Here is a 22505-nt window from a genome sequence, read left to right on the forward strand (position 1 = left end):
TTTCTGGGGTAGTTCTTCTCCGGATTCCTTTAAATCACACATCCCTGACCTTCCTCTTCTCTTTCCCTTTTCCTTCTTCCTAGGTCCCCTTTCCAGGATAGACCAATTTAAAACTGTAAATATGGGTGTGCCCCAGAGGTCAAGTTAGAGTAATTTTTTTTTCTTTTCTATTTATCCTCTACTCTGAATGATTGCATCTAGCTGTAAAAAATATATATATATATACATATATATGTATATATATATACACACATACATATATATGTATATATATATATATACACACATATGTATATATATATATACACACATACACACACACACACACACACACATATGTGATAATTTCTTAATTTATATGTCCAGAGGTTAATCCAATATTTTAGTTGCATATCTGATAAGCATCTCAAATTTCATATATACATTATGCATTACAGCTTCTATCTCTTCCCAGGAGTCCCTTCTCAGTAACAGCATGGCAGACCCCACAACTTGGGAACACTCGTTATTTTTCTCACTTATGTTTTCCTCATCCAACCCACCATCATGTGCTTTCAGGAATAACTCAAATATGTCTAAATATACCAACTTTCCTGCCTCAATTTTTGGGCCCCATTCAATCAGTGTTCCATGCAACGTTCAGAATGACAGTATTTTTTAAAAAATCCAATGGAATGATGTTCCTTTCCAGCTGTAAAAAAGTTTTCAATGACTTTTCATTAAAATAGAAATAAAAATCAAACTTCCTACTATAGCCTTCAGGTCTACCAGCTGTCTCATCTTGCCAGATTATTAGCTCTCTTAAAGTCATACAGACTTTGTTTGTTCAGGGATGTAGCACTTGCCCTTTGCGTTCTTTGCCTGAATTGCTTTTTTTAGGGACCTTGCTGTACTGATTCCTTTGTGTTTCTTGTTTTTCATCTGTAGAAAAGTCCTTCATTTTTGCACCATGTGAAATTGTCCCCCATTATTCCATCAAGTAATCTTGTTTATTTATTTCAAAGTGTTATTATTATTTTTCCTTTCCATTTAAATATAGGGTCAGTTAGGACAAGGATCTTGGCTATTCTGACAAGATGAGACTAGAGCTTTCTTCCATAGAACAGTAACTTGCACATAGTAGGTCTCAATAAATATTTGTTAAACTAAAGAATGAGTCAATGGACACATCATTTCCCAAAATCATCAATAAGGGAAATAAAAATGTTTGAAAGAATATACTGTGATACTCAAAGTTCAAAAGCCCACTGTAATTTTCAAAAGAATTACTCTTACATAAATATGATAATAAAGACGTTGCTCTTTCTAGAATATCAACAGAGATAGGTAGTAGTGTAGAATGTGTGCAAGGTGAACTTCAGAAGTGTAATTTGGAAGGTCTAAAAGAAAGGTAATTTTTTTTAATTTCAGAAATTCTAATATTTTAAAATTCAGTTTCTTATCACTTTTGGAAACCTCTTATGTTTCTTAAAAGAATAACTGGAATCAGATTCTCTGCCCTAAGTCTATGTTTTGATTGAATAGGTACATACGCACATGTGATGGAGATGGGAATAGTTACATTAATGGACATTGTTTTCTTTCAGAATTAGGTAAATACACTTGAGAGATGCTACTTTGCTAAATCCATCAGTCTTCTTTTACTCATTATAGACATTCTTCTTGTGGTATTTAAAACCTCTAAATTTTGTTTGTTTGTTTGTTTGTTTGTTTTTTAAACAAAAATATCACTCTAGAGAATGGAGTTTTTTTAAGACATTGCTCAGGTAAAAAAAAAGTGCTCCAGAAATGGGTATGTATGTTTCACAATGGTCACCCTTCACCATCCAAAAGTGTAAGTGCAGGTTTGTTGAGTATTCTAGAATCTAAACTAATTGTTAAGATGCCCAATGGTGATCCTTGTTTAATTATTTTAAAGAGCCATTGTTGAGACACAGTTCTTAATGGCTCTCTCATATTTCTGCATGTATTCCTAGCAAGACACTTCTGCCCTTTTGTCCAGACTCACTTTTCCAGGATGTCTAGATAGCAAACAACCTTGGGAAATAGAAACAGTGTCTTTCTCTGAAGCAAAGGTTGGGCATTTTACTGCCCACTCTAAAGATTGGGGTTGTCCATGTCCAAGCTTACACTTTTGTAATCAAATATATTACTTCTCCATTATTTTAGGCCATCTTTACATTGCCATGTGAGAATTTAGGCTTGGGAACTGATGCTAAGTGACCTATTAAAAAATATATATATATATATTTTTTTAATTTGAAATATACATATATATATATTTTTTTATTTTTTCAGCATAACAGTATTCATTATTTTTGCACCACACCCAGTGCTCCATGCAATCCGTGCCCTCTACAATACCCACCACCTGGTGCCCCCAACCTCCCACCCCCCACCCCTTCAAAATTCTCAGATCGTTTTTCAGAGTCCATAGTCTCTCATGGTTCACCTCCCCTTCCAATTTCCCTCAACTCCCTTCTCCTCTCCATCTCCCCTTGTCCTCCATGCTATTTGTTATGCTCCACAAATAAGTGAAACCATATGATACTTGACTCTCTCTGCTTGACTTATTTCACTCAGCATAATCTCTTCCAGTCCCGTCCATGTTGCTACAAAACTTGGGTATTCATCCTTTCTTTTTTTTTTTTTTTTTTACACCTTTATAAACATACATTTTTATCCCCAGGGGTACAGGTCTGAGAATCACCAGGTTTACACACTTCACAGCACTCACCATAGCACATACCCTCCCCAATATCCATAACCCCACCCCCCTCTTGCAACCCCCTCCCCATCAACCCTCAGTTTGTTTTGTGAGATTAAGAGTCACTTATGGTTTGTCTCCCTCCAAATCCCATCTTGTTTCATTTATTCTTCTCCTACCCCCTCAACCCCCCATGTTGCATCTTCTCTCCCTCATATCAGGGAGATCATATGATAGTTGTCTTTCTCCGATTGACTTATTTCGCTAAGCATGATACCCTCTAGTTCCATCCACGTTGTCGCAAATGGCAAGATTTCATTTCTTTTGATGGCTGCATAGTATTCCATTGTGAATATATACCACATCTTCTTTATCCATTCGTCTGTAGATGGACATCTAGGTTCTTTCCATAGTTTGGCTATTGTAGACATTGCTGCTATAAACATTCGGGTGCATGTGCCCCTTCGGATCACTACGTTTGTATCTTTAGGGTAAATACCCAGCAGTGCAATTGCTGGGTCATAGGGTAGTTCTATTTTCAACATTTTGAGGAACCTCCATGCTGTTTTCCAGAGTGGTTGCACCAGCTTGCATTCCCACCAACAGTGTAGGAGGGTTCCCCTTTCTCCGCATCCTCATCAGCATCTGTCATTTCCTGACTTGTTAATTTTAGCCATTCTGACTGGTGTGAGGTGATATCTCATGGTGGTTTTGATTTGTATTTCCCTGATGCCGAGTGATATGGAGCACTTTTTCATGTGTCTGTTGGCCATCTGGATGTCTTCTTTGCAGAAATGTCTGTTCATGTCCTCTGCCCATTTCTTGATTGGATTATTTGTTCTTTGGGTGTTGAGTTTGCTAAGTTCTTTATAGATTTTGGACACTAGCCCTTTATCTGATATGTCATTTGCAAATATCTTCTCCCATTCTGTCAGTTGTCTTTTGGTTTTGTTAACTGTTTCCTTTGCTGTGCAAAAGCTTTTGATCTTGATAAAATCCCAAAAGTTCATTTTTGCCCTTGCTTCCCTTGCCTTTGGTGATGTTCCTAGGAAGATGTTGCTGTGGCTGAGGTCGAAGAGGTTGCTGCCTGTGTTCTCCTCGAGGATTTTGATGGATTCCTTTCTCACATTGAGATCCTTCATCCATTTTGAGTCTATTTTCGTGTGTGGTATAAGGAAATGATCCAATTTCATTTTTCTGCATGTGGCTGTCCAATTTTCCCAACACCATTTATTGAAGAGGCTGTCTTTTTTCCATTGGACATTCTTTCCTGCTTTGTCAAAGATGAGTTGACCATAGAGTTGAGGGTCCATTTCTGGGCTCTCTATTCTGTTCCATTGATCTATGTGTCTGTTTTTGTGCCAGTACCATGCTGTCTTGATGATGACAGCTTTGTAATAGAGCTTGAAGTCCGGAATTGTGGTGCCACCAACTTTGGCTTTCTTTTTCAATATTCCTTTGGCTATTCGAGGTCTTTTCTGGTTCCATATAAATTTTAGGATTTTTTGTTCCATTTCTTTGAAAAAAATGGATGGTACTTTGATAGGAATTGCATTAAATGTGTAGATTGCTTTAGGTAGCATAGACATTTTCACAATATTTATTCTTCCAATCCAGGAGCATGGAACATTTTTCCATTTCTTTGTGTCTTCCTCAATTTCTTTCATGAGTACTTTATTGTTTTCTGTGTATAGATTCTTAGTCTCTTTGGTTAGGTTTATTCCTAGGTATCTTATAGTTTTGGGTGCAATTGTAAATGGGATGGACTCCTTAATTTCTCTTTCTTCTGTCTTGTTGTTGGTGTAGAGAAATGCAACTGATTTCTGTGCATTGATTTTATATCCTGACACTTTACTGAATTCCTGTACAAGTTCTAGCAGTTTTGGAGTGGAGTCTTTTGGGTTTTCCACATAGAGTATCATATCATCTGCAAAGAGTGAGAGTTTGACTTCTTCTTTGACGATTTGGATGCCTTTAATTTCCTTTTGTTGTCTGATTGCTGAGGCTAGGACTTCTAGTACTATGTTGAATAGCAGTGGTGATAACGGACATCCCTGCCGTGTTCCTGACCTTAGCAGAAAAGCTTTCAGTTTTTCTCCATTGAGAATGATATTTGCGGTGGGTTTTTCATAGATGGCTTTGATAATATTGAGGTATGTGCCGTCTATCCCTACACTTTGAAGAGTTTTGATCAGGAAGGGATGCTGTACTTTGTCAAATGCTTTTTCAGCATCTATGGAGAGTATCATATGGTTCTTGTTCTTTCCTTTATTAATGTGTTGAATCACATGGATTGATTTGCGGATGTTGAACCAGACTTGCAGCCCTGGAATAAATCCCACTTGGTCATGGTGAATAATCCTTTTAATGTACTGTTGAATCCTATTGGCTAGTATTTTGGCGAGAATTTTTGCATCTGTGTTCATCAAGGATATTGGTCTGTAGTTCTCTTTTTTGTTGGGATCCTTGTCTGGTTTTGGGATCAAGGTGATGCTGGCCTCATAAAATGAGTTTGGAAGTTTTCCTTCTATTTCTATTTTTTGGAACAGTTTCAGGAGAATAGGAATTAGTTCTTCTTTAAATGTTTGGTAGAATTCCCCCGGGAAGCCGTCTGACACTGGGCTTTTGTTTGTTTGGAGATTTTTGATGACTGTTTCAATCTCCTTACTGGTTATGGGTCTGTTCAGGCTTTCTATTTCTTCCTGGTTCAGTTGTGGTAGTTTATATGTGTCTAGGAATGCATCCATTTCTTCCAGATTGTCAAATTTGTTGGCGTAGAGTTGCTCATAGTATGTTCTTATAATTGTCTGTATTTCTTTGGTGTTCGTTGTGATCTCTCCTCTTTCATTCATGATTTTATTTATTTGGGTCCTTTCTCTTTTCTTTTTGATAAGTCTGGCCAGGGGTTTATCAATCTTATTAATTCTTTCAAAGAACCAGCTCCTAGTTTCGTTGATTTGTTCTATTGTTTTTTTTTTTTTTTTTTGGTTTCTATTTCATTGATTTCTTCTCTGATCTTTATGATTTCTCTTCTCCTGCTGGATTTAGGGTTTCTTTCTTGTTCTTTCTCCAGCTCCTTTAGGTGTAGGGTTAGGTTGTGTACCTGAGACCTTTCTTGTTTCTTGAGAAAGGCTTGTACTGCTATATATTTTCCTCTCAGGACTGCCTTTGTTTTGTCTCACAGATTCTGAACCGTTGTGTTTTCATTATCATTTGTTTCCATAAATTTTTTCAATTCTTCTTTAATTTCCTGTTGACCCATTCATTCTTTAGAAAGATGCTGTTTAGTCTCCATGTATTTGGGTTCTTTCCAAATTTCTTCTTGTTATTGAGTTCTAGCTTTAGAGCATTGTGGTCTGAAAATATGCAGGGAATGATCCCAATCTTTTGATACCAGTTGAGACCTGATTTAGGACCAAGAATGTGATCTATTCTGGAGAATGTTCCATGTGCACTAGAGAAGAATGTGTATTCTGTTGCTTTGGGATGAAATGTTCTGAATATATCTGTGATGTCCATCTGGTCCAGTGTGTCATTTAAGGCCTTGATTTCCTTGTTGATCTTTTGCTTGGATGATCTGTCCTTTTCAGTGAGGGGAGTGTTAAAATCCCCTACTATTATTGTATTCTTGTCGATGTGTTTCTTTGATTTTGTTATTAATTGGTTTATATAGTTGGCTGCTCCCATGTTAGGGGCATAGATATTTAAAATTGTTAGATCTTCTTGTTGGACAGTTCCTTTGAGTATGATATAGTGTCCTTCCTCATCTCTTATTATAGTCTTTGGCTTAAAATCTAATTGATCTGATATAAGGATTGCCACTCCTGCTTTCTTCTGATGTCCATTAGCATGGTAAATTCTTTTCAACCCCCTCACTTTAAACCTGGAGGTGTCTTCGGGTTTAAGATGAGTTTCTTGTAGGCAACATATAAATGGGTTTTGTTTTTTTATCCATTCTGATACCCTGTGTCTTTTGATTGGGGGCATTTAGCCCATTAACATTCAGGGTAAGTATTGAGAGATATGAATTTAGTGCCATTGTATTGCCTGTAAGGTGACTGTTATTGTATATTGTCTCTGTTCCTTTCTGATCTACTACTTTTAGGGTCTCTCTTTGCTTAGAGGACCCCTTTCAATATTTCCTGTAGAGCTGGTTTGGTATTTGCAAATTCTTTCAGTTTTTGTTTGTCCTGGAAGCTTTTAATCTCTCCTTCTATTTTCAATGATAGCCTAGCTGGATATAGTATTCTTGGCTGCATGTTTTTCTCATTTAGTACTCTGAATATATCATGCCAGCTCTTTCTGGCCTGCCAGGTCTCTGTGGATAAGTCTGCTGCCAATCTAATATTTTTACCATTGTACATTACAGACTTCTTTTCCCGGGCTGCTTTCAGGATCTTCTCTTTGTCACTAAGACTTGTCAATTTTACTATTAGGTGACGGGGTGTGGACCTATTCTTATTGATTTTGAGGGGGGTTCTCTGAACCTCCTGGATTTTGATGCTTGTTCCCTTTGCCATATTGGGGAAATTCTCTCCAATAATTCTCTACAGTATACCTTCTGCTCCCCTCTCCGTTTCCTCTTCTTCTGGAATCCCAATTATTCTAATGTTGTTTCGTCTTATGGTGTCACTTATCTCTCGAATTCTCCCCTCGTGGTCCAGTAGCTGTTTGTCCCTCTTTTGCTCAGCTTCTTTATTCTCTGTCATTTGGTCTTCTCTATCGCTAATTCTTTCTTCTGCCTCCTTTATCCTAGCAGTGAGAGCCTCCATTTTTGATTGCACCTCATTAATAGCTTTTTTGATTTCAACTTGGCTAGATTTTAGTTCTTTTATTTCTCCAGAAGGGGCTTTTATATCTCCCGAGAGGGTTGCTTTAATATCTTCCATGCCTTTTTCAAGCCCGGCTAGAACCTTGAGAATCATCATTCTGAACTCTATATCTGACATATTACCAATGTCTGTATTGATTAGGTCCCTAGCCTTTGGTACTGCTTCTTGTTCTTTTTTTTGTTGTGAATTTTTCCGCCTTGTCATTTTGTCCAGATAAGAGTATATGAAGGAGCAAGTAAAATACTAAAAGGGTGGCAACAACCCCAGGAAAATATGCTTTAGCCAAATCAGAAGAGATCCCAAATCATGAGGGGGAAAAAGGGGATAAAAAGGGGTTCAGAAGAAGAAAAAAAAAGAAACTATTAAAAAAAGAAAGCCAATAAAAACTATAAAAAGGAAAAAATATATATATATATGATAAACTATTTAAAAAACGTTAAAAAAAGAAAACGGTAAAAGTTTAAAAAATTTAGCAGAAGAAGAGAAAAAAAATTGAAAAAGAGAAAAAAAAATTAAATTAACTGCAAGGCTAAAGAATCATGGGCAGAAAGCCATGAGTTCCGTGCTTTGCTTTCTTCTCCTCTGGAATTCCGCCGTTCTCCTTGGTATTGAAACTGCACTCCTCAGTAGGTGAACTTCGTCCTGGCTGGGTTTCCCGTTGATCTTCTGGGGGATGGGCCTGTTGTAGTGATTCTCAAGCGTCTTTGCCCCAGGCGGAGTTGCACCGCCCTTACCCGGGGCCGCGCTGAGTAATCCGTTCGGGTTTGCTTTCGGTAGCTTTTGTTCCCTGAGCGCTTTCTGTAGAGTTCCGGAGGACGGGAATGAAGATGGCGGCCTCCCGGTCTCCGGCCCGGAGGAGCCGAGAGCCCGGGGCCCCACTCCTCAGTGCGCCCTCAGGGAACAACGCCCAATGACTCCCGTCACCCTGGCCCCCGGCCGCGCTCCGAGCTGACCAAGGCTGCGACCGGTTCAAGGCAACCCCGAGCTGAGAGTCACTTCTCGGCTCTGTCTCTGTAGCCGGCTTCCCCGTTCTAATACCGGTAAGCTCTGCGACACTCAGACACCCCCGATCCTTCTGCGACCCTCTCGGGACCTGAGGCCGCGCTGACCCCGCCTGGGCTTCACCCCAGTTAAGCCTCTGAAGCGATGACCCTCAGCGAAACAGACTTTTAAAAGTCCTGATTTTGCTCCGTTGCTCCGCCGCTCGCCGGGAGCCGGCCCCTCCCCCCGCAGTCTATTTTCCCGTCACTTTGGATTCACTTCTCCGCCAGTCCTACCTTTCAGATAGTGGTTGATTTTCTGTTTCTAGAATTGCTGTTCTTCTTCTCTTCAATCTCCCGTTGGATTTGTAGGTGTTTGCAATCTTTAGATAAGCTATTTAGCTGATCTCCCGCTACCCGAAGTAGTCTCAGCCTTCTACTTCTCTGCCATCTTGACTCCGCCCCCCCATATATATATTTTTTTTAATTTGAGTATAGTTGATACACAATGTTACAGGAGTTTCAGGTGAACCACATAGTGATTCAACTTCCCTACACATTATGCTCTGCTCACCACAAATGTAGCAACCTTCTGTCACCACACAAGGCTATTACAATATCACTGACAATAGTCCCTATGCTGTGTCTTTTATTCCCTGAGTTATACATTCCATAACTGGAGGCCTCCATCTTCCTCTCTCCATCACCCATTTTGCACGTCCTCCCACCCTTACCTCTAGCAGTCTTCAGTTTGTTGTCAGTATTTGTAAGTCTGGTTCTGCTTTTTGTTTGTTTATTCATTTTTTTTTTAAATTCTGCACATGAGTGAAGTTGTATGGTATTTGTCTCTCTCAGTCTGACTTATTAAAGTGAGGTACTGCTATTACTCTGTGTAATCAACCCACCTTAGTCTCTGGCCTAGGAGGTGTGTGCCTTCTCCCAGCCTCTATACAGTGAAAGCAGGCTAAATTGTTTGCCCATGAGTAGGTTAGAAGTTCAGATCCCTTACACTCCTTGATGGTCATTGGTATTTATCTGGTCATCTACCGGCCAATTAATGTCCTTAGTTTCCTATGTGTCAATATCAGTTTATCTCCAGTTATTAAATATTTGCATAACACTTATGGCACTGTTTGTATCGTGTAGATGAAATTCTATTAAAATGAAAGTCCATAGTACTATATAAATACCCACCAGTGTCTATTTTCTATCTTTAATAATTAACTTTGACTTTTTACTTTTACTTTATTTTTGGAAACATACAATAATAGATAGATGTGTTTTGATTCAAGTTTAGCAATTATTGTATCAGAATACTAAATGTTTTCTGTGATAACAATCTCTTTTGGGAAATTCTGAGCATTTACTATACAAAGTATTGCACGTTTGAGAGTCTTTGTACGTTTAGAGTCTGGATAAACCTCAGAATGAGTTAGTTTACTGAAAAATCAGTCTCTGTTACATAGCCAATTCATTTAGAAACATATATGTTGAAATATGCCACAAACTAAATTGTCATTACATTGGAAGTTCTTCACAGCTTCCTGCAGTATGGATGTTTAAATAACTACATTGACTGAAACATCATTTCCTGGTTGGTTGGCCAGTTTGTATGTTTATTTATTCATTTATTTTTGAGAACTCTAACGGAAGGAGGTACATGGACTTGTACTTTTAGATTTACAAATAGGAAAAGAGATTCTTATTTGTCTAGAAATACATACATATCTTTATATATATATAACTTCCTATGTGAACTCACTAGAAGTTTTGACATTCATAATTAGTTGACTAAAAATTTATACCAACAACTCATTACATTTAAACAATTTTCAAAAAGGAACTGCTGTAAGTGTGTACATTCAAACAAAATGTTTTCTGTCCTAGAATTCAGGTGCTTCATAGAAACGTGCATTGAAATAACAGAGCAGCCACCTATGAATACGTTTGTCAAAATACATGGTTGTCCCAATGTTTTACTAGGAAGTTCACATACAGTAAATTTAGCCACACATAAGAGTAAATAATCAGATCATAGATGTATAAGAGGTCCCAGAATTTCAATCATGGTATTCTTAAGAGAGTGATATTTGGAAAGACAGATTTGAAATTAATAAATAATTAATAAATCAAAATTTGATTAAGCATATATCAAGCTATTTTAGTCCATTTGGTCTGCTATAAGAAAATACCACAGAGTGGGTAGGTTATAAAGAGGAAATTTATTCCTCACAGTTCTGAAGGCTGGAAGTCTAAGATCTAGGCACTAGGTCAGTGAAGTCCCTCTTCTTGGTTCATACCCAGTGCCGCCTTACTGAAGCTTTATAGAATCTCTTTTATAAGAACACTAGTCCCATTCCTAAGACTCCATCTTCATGACTTAACCATCACCTTTCAAAGGTTCTTCTTCATTATACCATAATGTTGGACATTAGGATTTCAACATATGAATGGAGGAGGAAAGGGATTCATTGAGACCATAGCACAAGGCCAGATCAGAAACTGAAGCCTGTTTATCATTTGTTACATGCAAAAAAAAGTACTTAACCAAATGCTTACTGTGTGTCAAACATTGTGTATAAAATAATGATCAAAATAGGTAAAAGTTCTGACTTCCTAGAGCTTACTGTTCTGTAAATATTGACTAAGCAATGATTTAAGTTCAAGATTTTGCCAAATGCTATGAAGTAACCACTCCAGGATGAAAAAAGAGATATAATTTAGGCTCACACTAAGAAAAGCCTTTTAAAGACATTGTATGGAGTATCAGTAGAAGTATGCATAGCAGAGTCTGAGGTTGGCCATGGAGAAGGGGCTTTAAGTATACAGAATCCAACATGAATACTACCTTATCAAGGCTTCCCAAAGTGAAAAATAATTTTGTTGCTAGCTAGCTAAAAGAGATTTCTTAATATGTACTAATTCCCTTGTGCTGCTTTCATGATCATCAAGCAAACTTTTGATAATATGGTGCGTAATATAGCTTGCCTTTGGTATGAGAGAATGAGTCATAGCTCACATAATTGTGCATTTTATAAAATATTTTTTAATTATAACTTGACTTTAATGTTAGCAGTCTGCAGAAAGAGGTGCCTGCGTGGCTCAGTCAGTTAAGTGTCTGACTCTTAGTTTTAATTCAGGTCATATTCACATTGTTGTGAGATCGAGCTGTGTCAGGGTCTGTGTTCAGCAGAGGGTCTGCTTCCCTATGTCCTTCTGCCCTTTGCCCCACTCATGAATACTGTGTCTCTTTCTCTCTCTCTCTCGCAAATAAAATAAATGCATCTTTTAAAAAAATGTGCTCCTCAAATTAGTCTGTGTATATCAAAGTCATTATCAGATTTTAGACAGTGATGAATTCATTAGGACAAATGCTGTCTTATAGGGTTCAGGGACCAGTTTGTGTGAACAGAAAGATCTCTTCAAGTTACATATTCTTCTTTGTTAGCTACGAACTATTTAGAACTAATTTATAAAAATAAGGACACATTTTCTTATTCTTGCCTATTCAATGATTAGAAGGGACAAGAAAATGAGTCAAAGTTATGCTAGATAATTAAAGACTATTATTGATAATCAGTATTACTTGTTTACTCTCTCCAATGGAGATAATAGGCATCTAGTTAGAATAGGATGAAATACAAATTTAAAAATAAATAGAAAAAATAAGCTGTAGTCTTTTTTAACATTCACAAATGACAATTATTAAATACAATAGATTATTGAAAATAAAGTATTTTAGAAAATTATTAATAATGATGGTAAATATACGCACAAACCAAAATGTTGCAATAAATAAGTGGAAGGGAGATTATACAGGGAAAAAAAAAGGCTTCAGGAAATGATCTAATTCCTTTGTCTACTAACTCTTAGGAGACTGGACTTTCCTTGTTGTTGTATTACTATACATATTTGCATGCATTTGTTTGTGTGTTTTCTTAACTAGTATATCCCTTACCACAGAGACTATATTTTCAATATTACCAGTGGTTTAACTGCATACTAACATGTTCTATCTTGCTTTATTTATACCAATGCACTCTATTGTACTCTTAAAGTGACAAAAAACAGTCATTGAAAATGGAAGTCAGCTAAGCCACAAATCAGTGACCAATGAATTTGTCTCAATTAAAATTCTTAAGCTCCCTAAGGATCTTTAGGTTATAGAGGTTGGAAAGTTTTTCTGACAAAGCTAAATGTGATAGTTGATATTCTTTTTTCTTACAATAGATTTGCTAAGGTTATTAATTGGGAAATGTAATCATAGTTATTTAGAATTAATTTTAATTATCTGTATAGTGGGCAAAAATTACATGAGCTTACATATTACTTGATCTTAAATATATAAACATTTTATCTTTAATATTGTAAAATGATTTTAAATATTGCATAAGTTATGATGTACACTCTTAAATGTTAACTTGCCTTGTAGATGTTAGGGAGATGTATAGAGAAAATTACCCTGTAAGAAAGAGCTTAAATATAGAAACATAAATTCCTATAAGCTGTATGAAAATGTTTTCACCTTTAACAAATAGAATTAAAACTTCCAAAATTCGTTATTTTCAATATATTATATTTTTGGATTATGTGACTATACAGACAGGTTAGCCATAATCCTGGTGAATAGAAAACATTATTTCCGCAAATTTCTAATTGTGACTTTGTACTTACTCTTGCTTTAATTTATATTTCTAAGTTCATACTTTTAGTCTTTTATAGCATAATCATTTGTATGTATCTCCTGTACTACAATTTGAATAGGCAGAGACTCTCTTTGTTAGAGAAGTTTCACTGCACTTGAAACTGTTAAAAAAATAATCTCTGATGTGAAACCATTGTTGAAATGGAAGCGTGATTAAGACTTTCATAAAGAAAAAGCAAACTAACAGATTTTTTTCCATTGAGTCTCCATTGAGTTACTAATGTAAATAAGGCAAAAAAAGAAAAAATGCACTTACTATCTTTTTTCAGTCATGGTTACAAACGACAACACAGCTCAATCTATCCTTAGCACAAAAAGAACTTAATGACTCAAAGGATGACACTGTCTTCAGGCATGGTTGGCTTCAGGAATTCAATTGTTGAGAGCTCTTTATTTCTCCCTTTCTCTGCTCTGTGTGAATTCATTCTCAGAAAGATGCTGTTCAAGTAAAGCAACAAGTTGCCCCAGGCAACTGCCAATTTATATGTTCCTTGGAGGTTGGCATGCTAGAGAGGAAAATAAGAAGCACGTATTTTTCCAGATATCTTCAGTGAAAATCCCAACAAAATTCCTTATTAGCCCAGCTTGGGCCATAGGCTGCTTTTTGCACTAATTACTCATCCATGGAATGAAGAACTAGTGAATCAGATGCATACATATGCCTACTCTTGGGGCTTGTAAGTTACATTCATTGATCAAGAAAACTACTCATTGATCAAGAAAATGGTAAAATAGGTCTTTAAAGACAGACATCCTGAGAAAATAGGATTTTTTCTTCTTTCTTCTTGCTCTTCCTCAGCCTGAATCTACACATTAACTATTTTGTTAATGTTAAAATATATATCTATATTTTAGTGTTAAAATATATATCTAAATAAAACCTTGGAAGTTTCTTCCGCATTTAGTCATGACCAGTAAAGTAAAACATATCCTCAAAATAGTAACCTTTTTTAATGAATGAAGTCTATGCACAGTATGTATTCTGCATACCAAGCAGCAATGCAACCCAAGTAGATAGCAATAGTTATATTTATGAATTGGGGAATAATTCTAAATTGGTGTTCAAATAATCCACTCAAGATTATTTGAAGGAACAAAAATGAGTCTGTGGCTATTCTGATCAGTTTGTTTTCTCTTCTTTAGTCTCTTGTTAGTCTCTTGTTATCCACCACTAGTTCCTACAACCCTACTAATGATACATGATGAAATAACTGAGAATATGAACTTTGAGATCAGGATGAGAGGGGGATTGTGAGTGCAATATCACCTTTCCTACTAGCTGTGTTTCCTTGGGTAAATGTCTCAACTTCTTATAGTTTGATTGAGATGGAGAATGCATGACCAATCCTTGTAGCCATCATCTTGCCAGTGGTATAATTTACTTTGCTCTAATACCTCACCTAAAAATCAATCCAACCCTCTGACTTTTCTGAATCTGAACTTAGGAACAATCCTAAACAAAATCACACAACCCAGTAGGCATGTGCTGATCTATACAGGTAGACTTCCATCTCCACAAAGGCCTTCAACCCTTCCTAGAAATTCTGTACATTTTCCAGGGCTTCTTTCTAATCTAGTCTAGTGTAGTCTAGAAACCCCATTTCTCTTCTCAGACCTCCCATATGACTGTTTTCCCTCTTGTTATATATCACCTACTTCTAACCTCTTAAAACCTGGGCTTTTCTGCACCCTTGTCCTCTGCTTCCTCCTGTCCAGACTCAACTCCTCTGACTGGCTTCAGATTCCATCTCCTCCTGCTTCTTAGGACTATCCCACCGTTGATTTCCCTCTTCTCCTATATTTTACATTTTTTCTCCCTACTAATATCTTCTGTATTATTTTCTTATTCCTACTGTAACACATGACCGCCAACTTTGTGGTTCAGAAAAAGACAAATTTATTATCTCACAGTTCTGGAGCTCAGAGGTCTGAGATCGGTCTTAGAGGACTAAAATCAAGGTGTCAGCAGAGCTCTGTTCCTTGTAAAAGATTTATGGGAGAATCTGTTTCCTTGCCTCTTCTGAATTCTAGAGGCTGCTTGGATTTCTTGCTTGTAACCCTCAGTTAGCAAGCATCTGAATTCAATGTCTGCTTTCATCCTTACTTCTTCCTCCCTGGTTTTGGCATTCCTGTCTTCCTCTTATAAGAATACTATGAGTATAGTCCAGGAATAGCCTTCCATCTCAAGATACTAACCTTAATCACATCTGCAAAGTCACTTATGCTATGTAAGGTAATATGTTCACAGTTTTCAGGCTTAGAATATAAGCATCTTTGGGAAACCATCATTCTTGATTTCATCCTTCCCTATCACCATTGCCCAATGCTCGTTCCTAGTCTTTCTTCTCAGCCCTGCTTTGTGATCACCTCATTTCTGGCCTCTTCAGAGCCAATCACCTGGAATTGCCTACTCACAGTTTTGTTTTGTTTTTTTTCCTCATTACCCTACAGACATATTCTTGGAAATCAATTTCATCAAGGCCACTGTGAATTTTTTATCACAAAATTCCTTTCAGTTCCTACCTTACTTGACCTTTTGGCAACCTTTATACCATCGACAACACGTTTCTTCTTGAAAAACATTTCCATAGGCTTCTATAACACCTACCTTTCTAGTTTTTCACCTCTGTCTGTCTGCCTATGTTCCTTTCTTCCTTCTTTCTTTCCTTCCTTCCTTGTTTCAGAATTTTTTCTGCATATCATTATCATGTTAGTTTTTGTCTGGACTCTCTTCTTATTCTCTACTCACTGTACATAGTCTCTGTAAATTGTCTCAAAAATTCCACCATTCAAATTCTTTTAGAAATACCAATGGTTTCCTAGCTTCTATTTTTAGAATATATCTCTTAATTTCATAGCATAAATACAACTGATCACTGCAATTTCAATTAAATGGGGATACTATTTTATATCCTAATACTTTTCTATTTCTTATATTCCTTTTACTCAAACATAAGTCTAAGATTCATTCTTGAGCTTGCTTGTCTATTTCTCCCATCAATCTATCATATTTCTTGTCTTTTCCCTTCTAAATGCTATATCCTCAAATTTTATAATTCACTCTACTTTTATGGCCTTTACCATAGTTGATGCCAAGATGATCATCTGAATGTTTATAGCCCTCAGGCAAGTCTTGTTGCTTCAAATATGGCTTCCTTTCCAAGCTATACACTATGAAGGAAGCAAGGGATATTTCTAAAACTAAAATGACCTTTTAGTATTCTGATACTTAAAAACTTTTATAATTTCCTGTTATTCTTAGATGGGACCAGTTTCTTAGGTATATGACATGAGTGTGCACAGGTCCTGCTTCTAGAAGGGTCCAATCTTGATTTAATGTTCTGTTCTATCATCTGAAATTCTTCTTTTTTTTTAAGGTTTATTTATTTATTTTAGCGGGTGGTGGAAGGAGGGACAGAGATGGAGAGGGAGGGAATTTCCAGCAGACTCCTTGCTGAGTGCAGAGACCACATGGGGCTTGATCCCCCACCCTGAGATCATGGCCTGTGCCAAAACCGAAAGTCAGTCATTTAACTGACTGAACTACCCAGGTACCCTTGAAATTCTTAATCTTTGAACAAAGAGCTCCGTATTTTTATTTTGCAAATTAAAATAAAATTTATTTATTTGCAAATAAAAATGGAGCCAGTCCTGCTCTTAGGTAAAGTTTTCATAACTTAATATAGTTTGTAAGACTTTCATAACTAGGCCCTTTTCCTCTGTTCCTTCAGCCACTCATATTGCTCTTTGTGTCTTGAAACACAGCACACATGTGCGTGCACACACACACTCGCGTACCCACACACACACCTCTCAGACATTTGCTCTCTATCTCCAACCTTCTATTAAACTACTTATTGATCTATAGATCTACTTCAAAATTACATTCTCGGACAAGCCTTGCCACACACCATCCCATAGCTAGCATCCCATAGAAGTAGAGATAACAAAGTATCTCTACTTCTTTCATGTGGCATTCATCTCTCTCTGTGGCAGTTATTTGCTTCTTTTTATATCTTCTAGGTGATGCTAAGGCCCATGCCACTGTTTACTACTTTATCCTTATTGTGTTATATAGTCCCTACAAATTATATGTACTTAATCTTTAATTGTGAATGGTAACAAACAGTAATTTTCTTTTCTTTCCTTTTTAATAGAAATACACAGGTAAATGCTAAAACTGATTACTTAATATGGACCTGTACCAGCAAATAAAATATAGTTACTATATTTCTGTTGATCAGATTTGCACATTTACCAAAATTCAGAGAGATACTACCATTTTGTGTTTTACTTCTACAAGACAAGAAAAGGGAATATTTTTCAAACCAGAGCACAAGTCTTTAAAATTACAGCATTTATCATCGACTACTCCCTTTTTTGACTTTTATAGGGATGGTCTTTTATAGTTGTAAAACTATTATTATTATTCTGATAAAACAAGTCTACTGCTAACTAATCACTATGCTGAAGGCCAAAAGAAGTGAAAAATTTAAGGTAAATTTTCCTGTTACTATGATTTTTAAAATAACCCAATTTGTTCCATCTAAATAAAAGACAATGGAGGAGATGGTATTTTATAAATATAGAGAGGAAAGAAAGATCCTTGTCTTATGTTATTTTGTTTTGTTTATAGATGAAAGAGCACCATGGTACACAATGCTAGAAAGGCATTGCAAAGTAAGTGTCTGTAAAGTGTTCAAAGTAAAGTAGATCAGGATGAGAAATACCTCTCCACCACATAATTTTGTCCTCTAGCCTATCCTCATAGAGTTCCTCAGAGGTGTTAAGCAGTAGGGTAAATCTGAGTTGGCTATAGCTTTGCCAAATTATCTAGACTTTATTAGCATCATTCACTGAATGATGATCATATCCTCATGAGGCAATATTTACTAAAAATCCACAATGCTCAAAATGCTAAGGGAATTACAATATATAAGAAACAATACAGTATCTTAACTTGATTAATTTACAGTTTTTAAATTTTATTTTAAGTTGTATTAAAGAAGAGTTCAGGACCCTCTTCCTTGTTACACAAATGAAAATGTGATTTTACTTTCTTTTTTTAAAAAATATGGTCATTTAAAAAAAATTTTTTTTTATTTATTTGACAGAAAGAGATATCACAAGTAGGAAGAGAGACAGGCAGAGAGAGAGGAGGAAGCAGGCTCCTCATTGAGCAGAGAGAGCCTGATAGGGGACTCGATCCCAGGACTCTGGGATTATGACCTGAGCTGAAGGCAGAGGCTTTAACCCACTGAGCCACCCAGGCACCCTGTGATCTTACTTGCTTAAGATTCATCCTTTATGTTTCTTCAAGGTGATTTTGCCATATGTCTATGTAACTCCATTAACCTTAGAGCATTCCTCATATATTTAAAGAAGTAAGCAGGAAGATTAAGTTAGGTAAAAACTTACACTATAAGCCTTAGTGAAACAAATGCAAAATAGTAAAACATAAAACTAATTGCAAAATGGTGCATAGAAGTCCAAGAAAATCATGTGATCATATGCCTAGTACCCAGAAAGAAAGGATCTGTATGCTAGGCACACATATGACACCAGCACAAGACAGGTTTTCTTCCTAGCATTTTTCTATAGCCATATCTATGTACAGCTTGGGGGGCAGCGGTGGGGGAATGGGTGAAGGATTACCAGTCAGATACAGGCAGTGTTCATTAAAGAAGTGGTGACAAGTGATAACGGAAACTTGTTTTTCCTTTCCAAGAACTATCTGCTAAAGAAGAGCTGTCAGTCAGCCTTTGGGAATCTTTGCCTGTGTTCAGATGTTACTGTTCTCTTGGTGCATAATCAGGTCTGTCATTAACACCTCCATAGTCTCCTATATTTGGGCAGTGAAGAGAGGGTTTCCCTCTTGTGGGTGAGTCTCAGTGTTTTACTATGCCATAATCAAAAATAAAATGGTAATTCTTTATGAGATCTCATTTATGCTTTAAATGTTCTAGTGTGAAAATTTATCTTCCTCCTCAACATTATGACAAGGTTTTCAATTTGTCTGAATATATCCCTGACTTAGAAATTGGTAGGTTAATTAGCTGGGAAATAGGTCTTTTTTCACTCTGTGCTCACTTTTGCCACTTATGTTTATTATTTATTTATTTAGATGTATTTATTTATTGTTAGAGAGTGTGGGGACAGGGGCAGAGGGAGAGAGACAATCCACAAGCCGATGCCCTGCTGAGCAGAGAGGCTGGCACAGGGTTCAATCCCAAGATCCTGGATCAAGACCCGAGCCAAAATCAAGAGTCGGCTACATAATTCACTGAACCACCCAGGCACCCCTTTCCACTTATTTTTAATGCTGTCTTACTCCTGACTATGCAAGCTCACTGTTCGCTGAAATGTTTTTCCTAAGTTTAAAAAAGAAAAAAAATCACCTCAAAGGCCTATTGATTCTTCAAGCATGTTCTAATTTTGCAAGTTAGAGATAGAGTGGCTAATTACCTTGTGGTTGAAGGTTGATTTCCTGTTGTCAAGAGCCAGGATAATGTATTATACTTATTAGTAATTAATAACTTAGAAATTGTTAGACGTAGATTTGCACTCAGGATATACATGTAGAATTTGAAAGCTGCATAGCCAGTGCGTATCATGGTAAATACGGAGCACTTTTTATTCCCTTGATTACAAAATGATGGTCACAAATACCTGCTCCTTCCACTGGACACATCATTGGATTGTACTCTTAATATTCCTGTTTGAGTCAGGTATGTTCATGTGACTGGCCATTTATGAAATATGGACAGAGATAACGTGTCATCTTTGGAGAGGAAGCCTAAGGGCCTAAAGGGCCTAAAGTGTACTCTGTTGCATTTCCTTCCCTATGAATTGCCATATCTCAATCCTGAAATGAAGAAATAGGGCCTCTACCAGCCCTAAGGACCTGCATTTAACAGAACTTCCTGCTCCTTTACATCAAAAGTATAACATGGATGAAACACAGATATTTGATGTTGATAGCCATGAGATTTGGGGATTATTTGTTACTACAATATAACATAGCCATTCTGACTTAGACGAAGTGAGAGCAAAACTGAGTCTAAAAGAAGGAATAGGAGTTAATTGGAAGAATGGAAGGGGAAGAGTGTTCTAAACAAAAAGGGGTGTCATAGGCGAAAGAACAAACAGATTTCAAAGTCCATTGTTGGGGGAGAAAACACCGAATTAGGGACTTGGATTTGATAAAATCAGCAGAGAAATCTCAAATAGGTTTTTAACTACGTATTGAAGAGAATGAACAGAGCTGGTGGTTTTCAATGGAATATGGTCTGAAGGACACACCAAGAATATATTGGGAAAAAATCAAGTTCTACTTTTCCTAGAAAGTATATGCTTCTTGGAAATCTTCTCTGAGATACCCTAATCCTTCCTGTAGCCCCTGACAATTATGAGGACTTCTCAAATTCAGCTTTTGACCTCTCAGAAAATCTGTAGATTTTTTTGATGGCTTTTATGGCCTGCATGTGTTTAAAAAGGTGGACAGGAAAATTAAGCCAGATAAAACTTATGGATGCTAAGCATTTTAGTGAAACATAGGATCCTGCCCCAATATAAAACAATGCAAATAAGGTTGAAACTTTTAATGGAATAGAAGTTATAACATATTTCTTTAATATTAATAATCATTTTACAATATGTAATTATATCAAGTGAACGTATTATACACTTTTACCCAATGGTGTATATCAATTATATCATAATGATGCTGGGAAAAAATAAATAAAATTTTAAAAAATAAATGTTTTTTAAATATTATATTTGAATAGTAAATATTACATAGGGATACTTTTTATTTTCAAGCTGAACTTTCATTTAAAATGTAAAAGAAGGGAGCTTGGGTGGCTCAGTTGGCTAATCATCTGCCTTTGGCTCTCATCATGATCTCAGGGCCCTGGGATCAAGTCCCTGCATTGGATTCCCTGCTCAGTGTGGATTTTGCTTCTCCCTCTTCCACTGCTTATGCAGTCTCTCTCTCTCTCTCTCTTGATCTCTGTTAAATAAATAAATAATAAAAATTTTAAAGATTAAAAAAAATGGCTCTTGAAAATACCGATAAATAAAGCAAAAGGATACAGTGCTCTCTTTCTGCTAGTCAGTCAATATATCTATGGACAGGGTAATAGGCCCTATGTGCTCATAGAATTTTACAGTAGCTTCATATTAGATTATGTAGAGTTTCTCAGCATATGATCTCAGTTCTGGATGTACATCTTTACTGAGCATGAACAAGGACTCCTGCTCCATAACCATAACCAATCCCTGGCGCCCAAAGTTTTTTGCCTAGCATCCTTTACAATAGATTTCATCTTCTTGGAGTTGTTGAGTCAAGATCTTTCCCACAGTTGGCACCTAGGAAACAGTTTTTTTACTAGGGTTTTCCAGCTCCAATTATCCTCTCAGCAGCATATTCAAAATCCCTACATGTGGGACACTTTTCAGTACCACTGTATTTCTGAGCAAATTTGGAAGTGTTTGCGTGTGTTGTAGCCATGTGAGTTTGAACACACTTGGGTTTGATACCCAGCCTCTCCTTACTGTCCATGTTGAGTGTGCCAGTGCCCTGGCTGCAACAATAGCCTTTCAGCCCATCCTTCTTTCCACAGCAAGATTTGCAAGTAGATCTCATCATGCACCACTACCACTGTGCCATCTAAAATTGTCCTGCAATCCATACACAGAAAGCAGCAGCTGTGGAAGCTCCTCCCAGCTCCCTGAACCTCTTCCAGAAGGTTCACAGCGCTCCCACAGGCCCACACTTGTGTCCAGCTCTCCAGATGAGCATTTGAATTGGAGGTAGGACCGCACACTGCTGGTGGGAGCTAGGGAGGCAGGGCAGAGGGAGCCCAGAGGGGAGTCAGGAAGCCCAGGAAAGCCTTTGCAAGGCTGGATGTATGGATGGCTATTTCACGGAGACTTTGTATTTTTTTTTTCCTAATAATCTTATATTCTCTCAGTACTGATTAACTTGTATATTTAATTGCTACATAATGGCCCCTTAAAAAGTACCAGTTATTTTTAAATTCACTAATGTTATTTGAAATTATTCTTGTTCTTTAAGAACCTTTATTTATTTCTTAATACTATGCATGTTCAATTTTTTTTCCTTAGATTCTTAAAAAATAATAACTTTATTGGGAAAAAATTCAAACAAAATGTACAAAGTAATTTGGTTACAAATCTTCAAAATAACAGTCAAACTTCATTGACTATTTCATTGTTCTTCTATAGTTAGTATGGAAATAAATGGGCTATAAATAATC

At 36.7% G+C, this 22505-nt stretch overlaps 1 pseudogene; it reads right to left on the minus strand.

The window, feature by feature from the left end:
• Positions 1-21457: 21457 nt before the first annotated feature.
• On the minus strand, positions 21458-22027 carry LOC125105314 (cysteine and glycine-rich protein 2-like; annotated as a pseudogene).
• Positions 22028-22505: the final 478 nt, after the last annotated feature.

Source organism: Lutra lutra, chromosome 7 (genome assembly GCF_902655055.1).
Source record: "Lutra lutra chromosome 7, mLutLut1.2, whole genome shotgun sequence".
Lineage (NCBI taxonomy): Eukaryota > Metazoa > Chordata > Mammalia > Carnivora > Mustelidae > Lutra > Lutra lutra.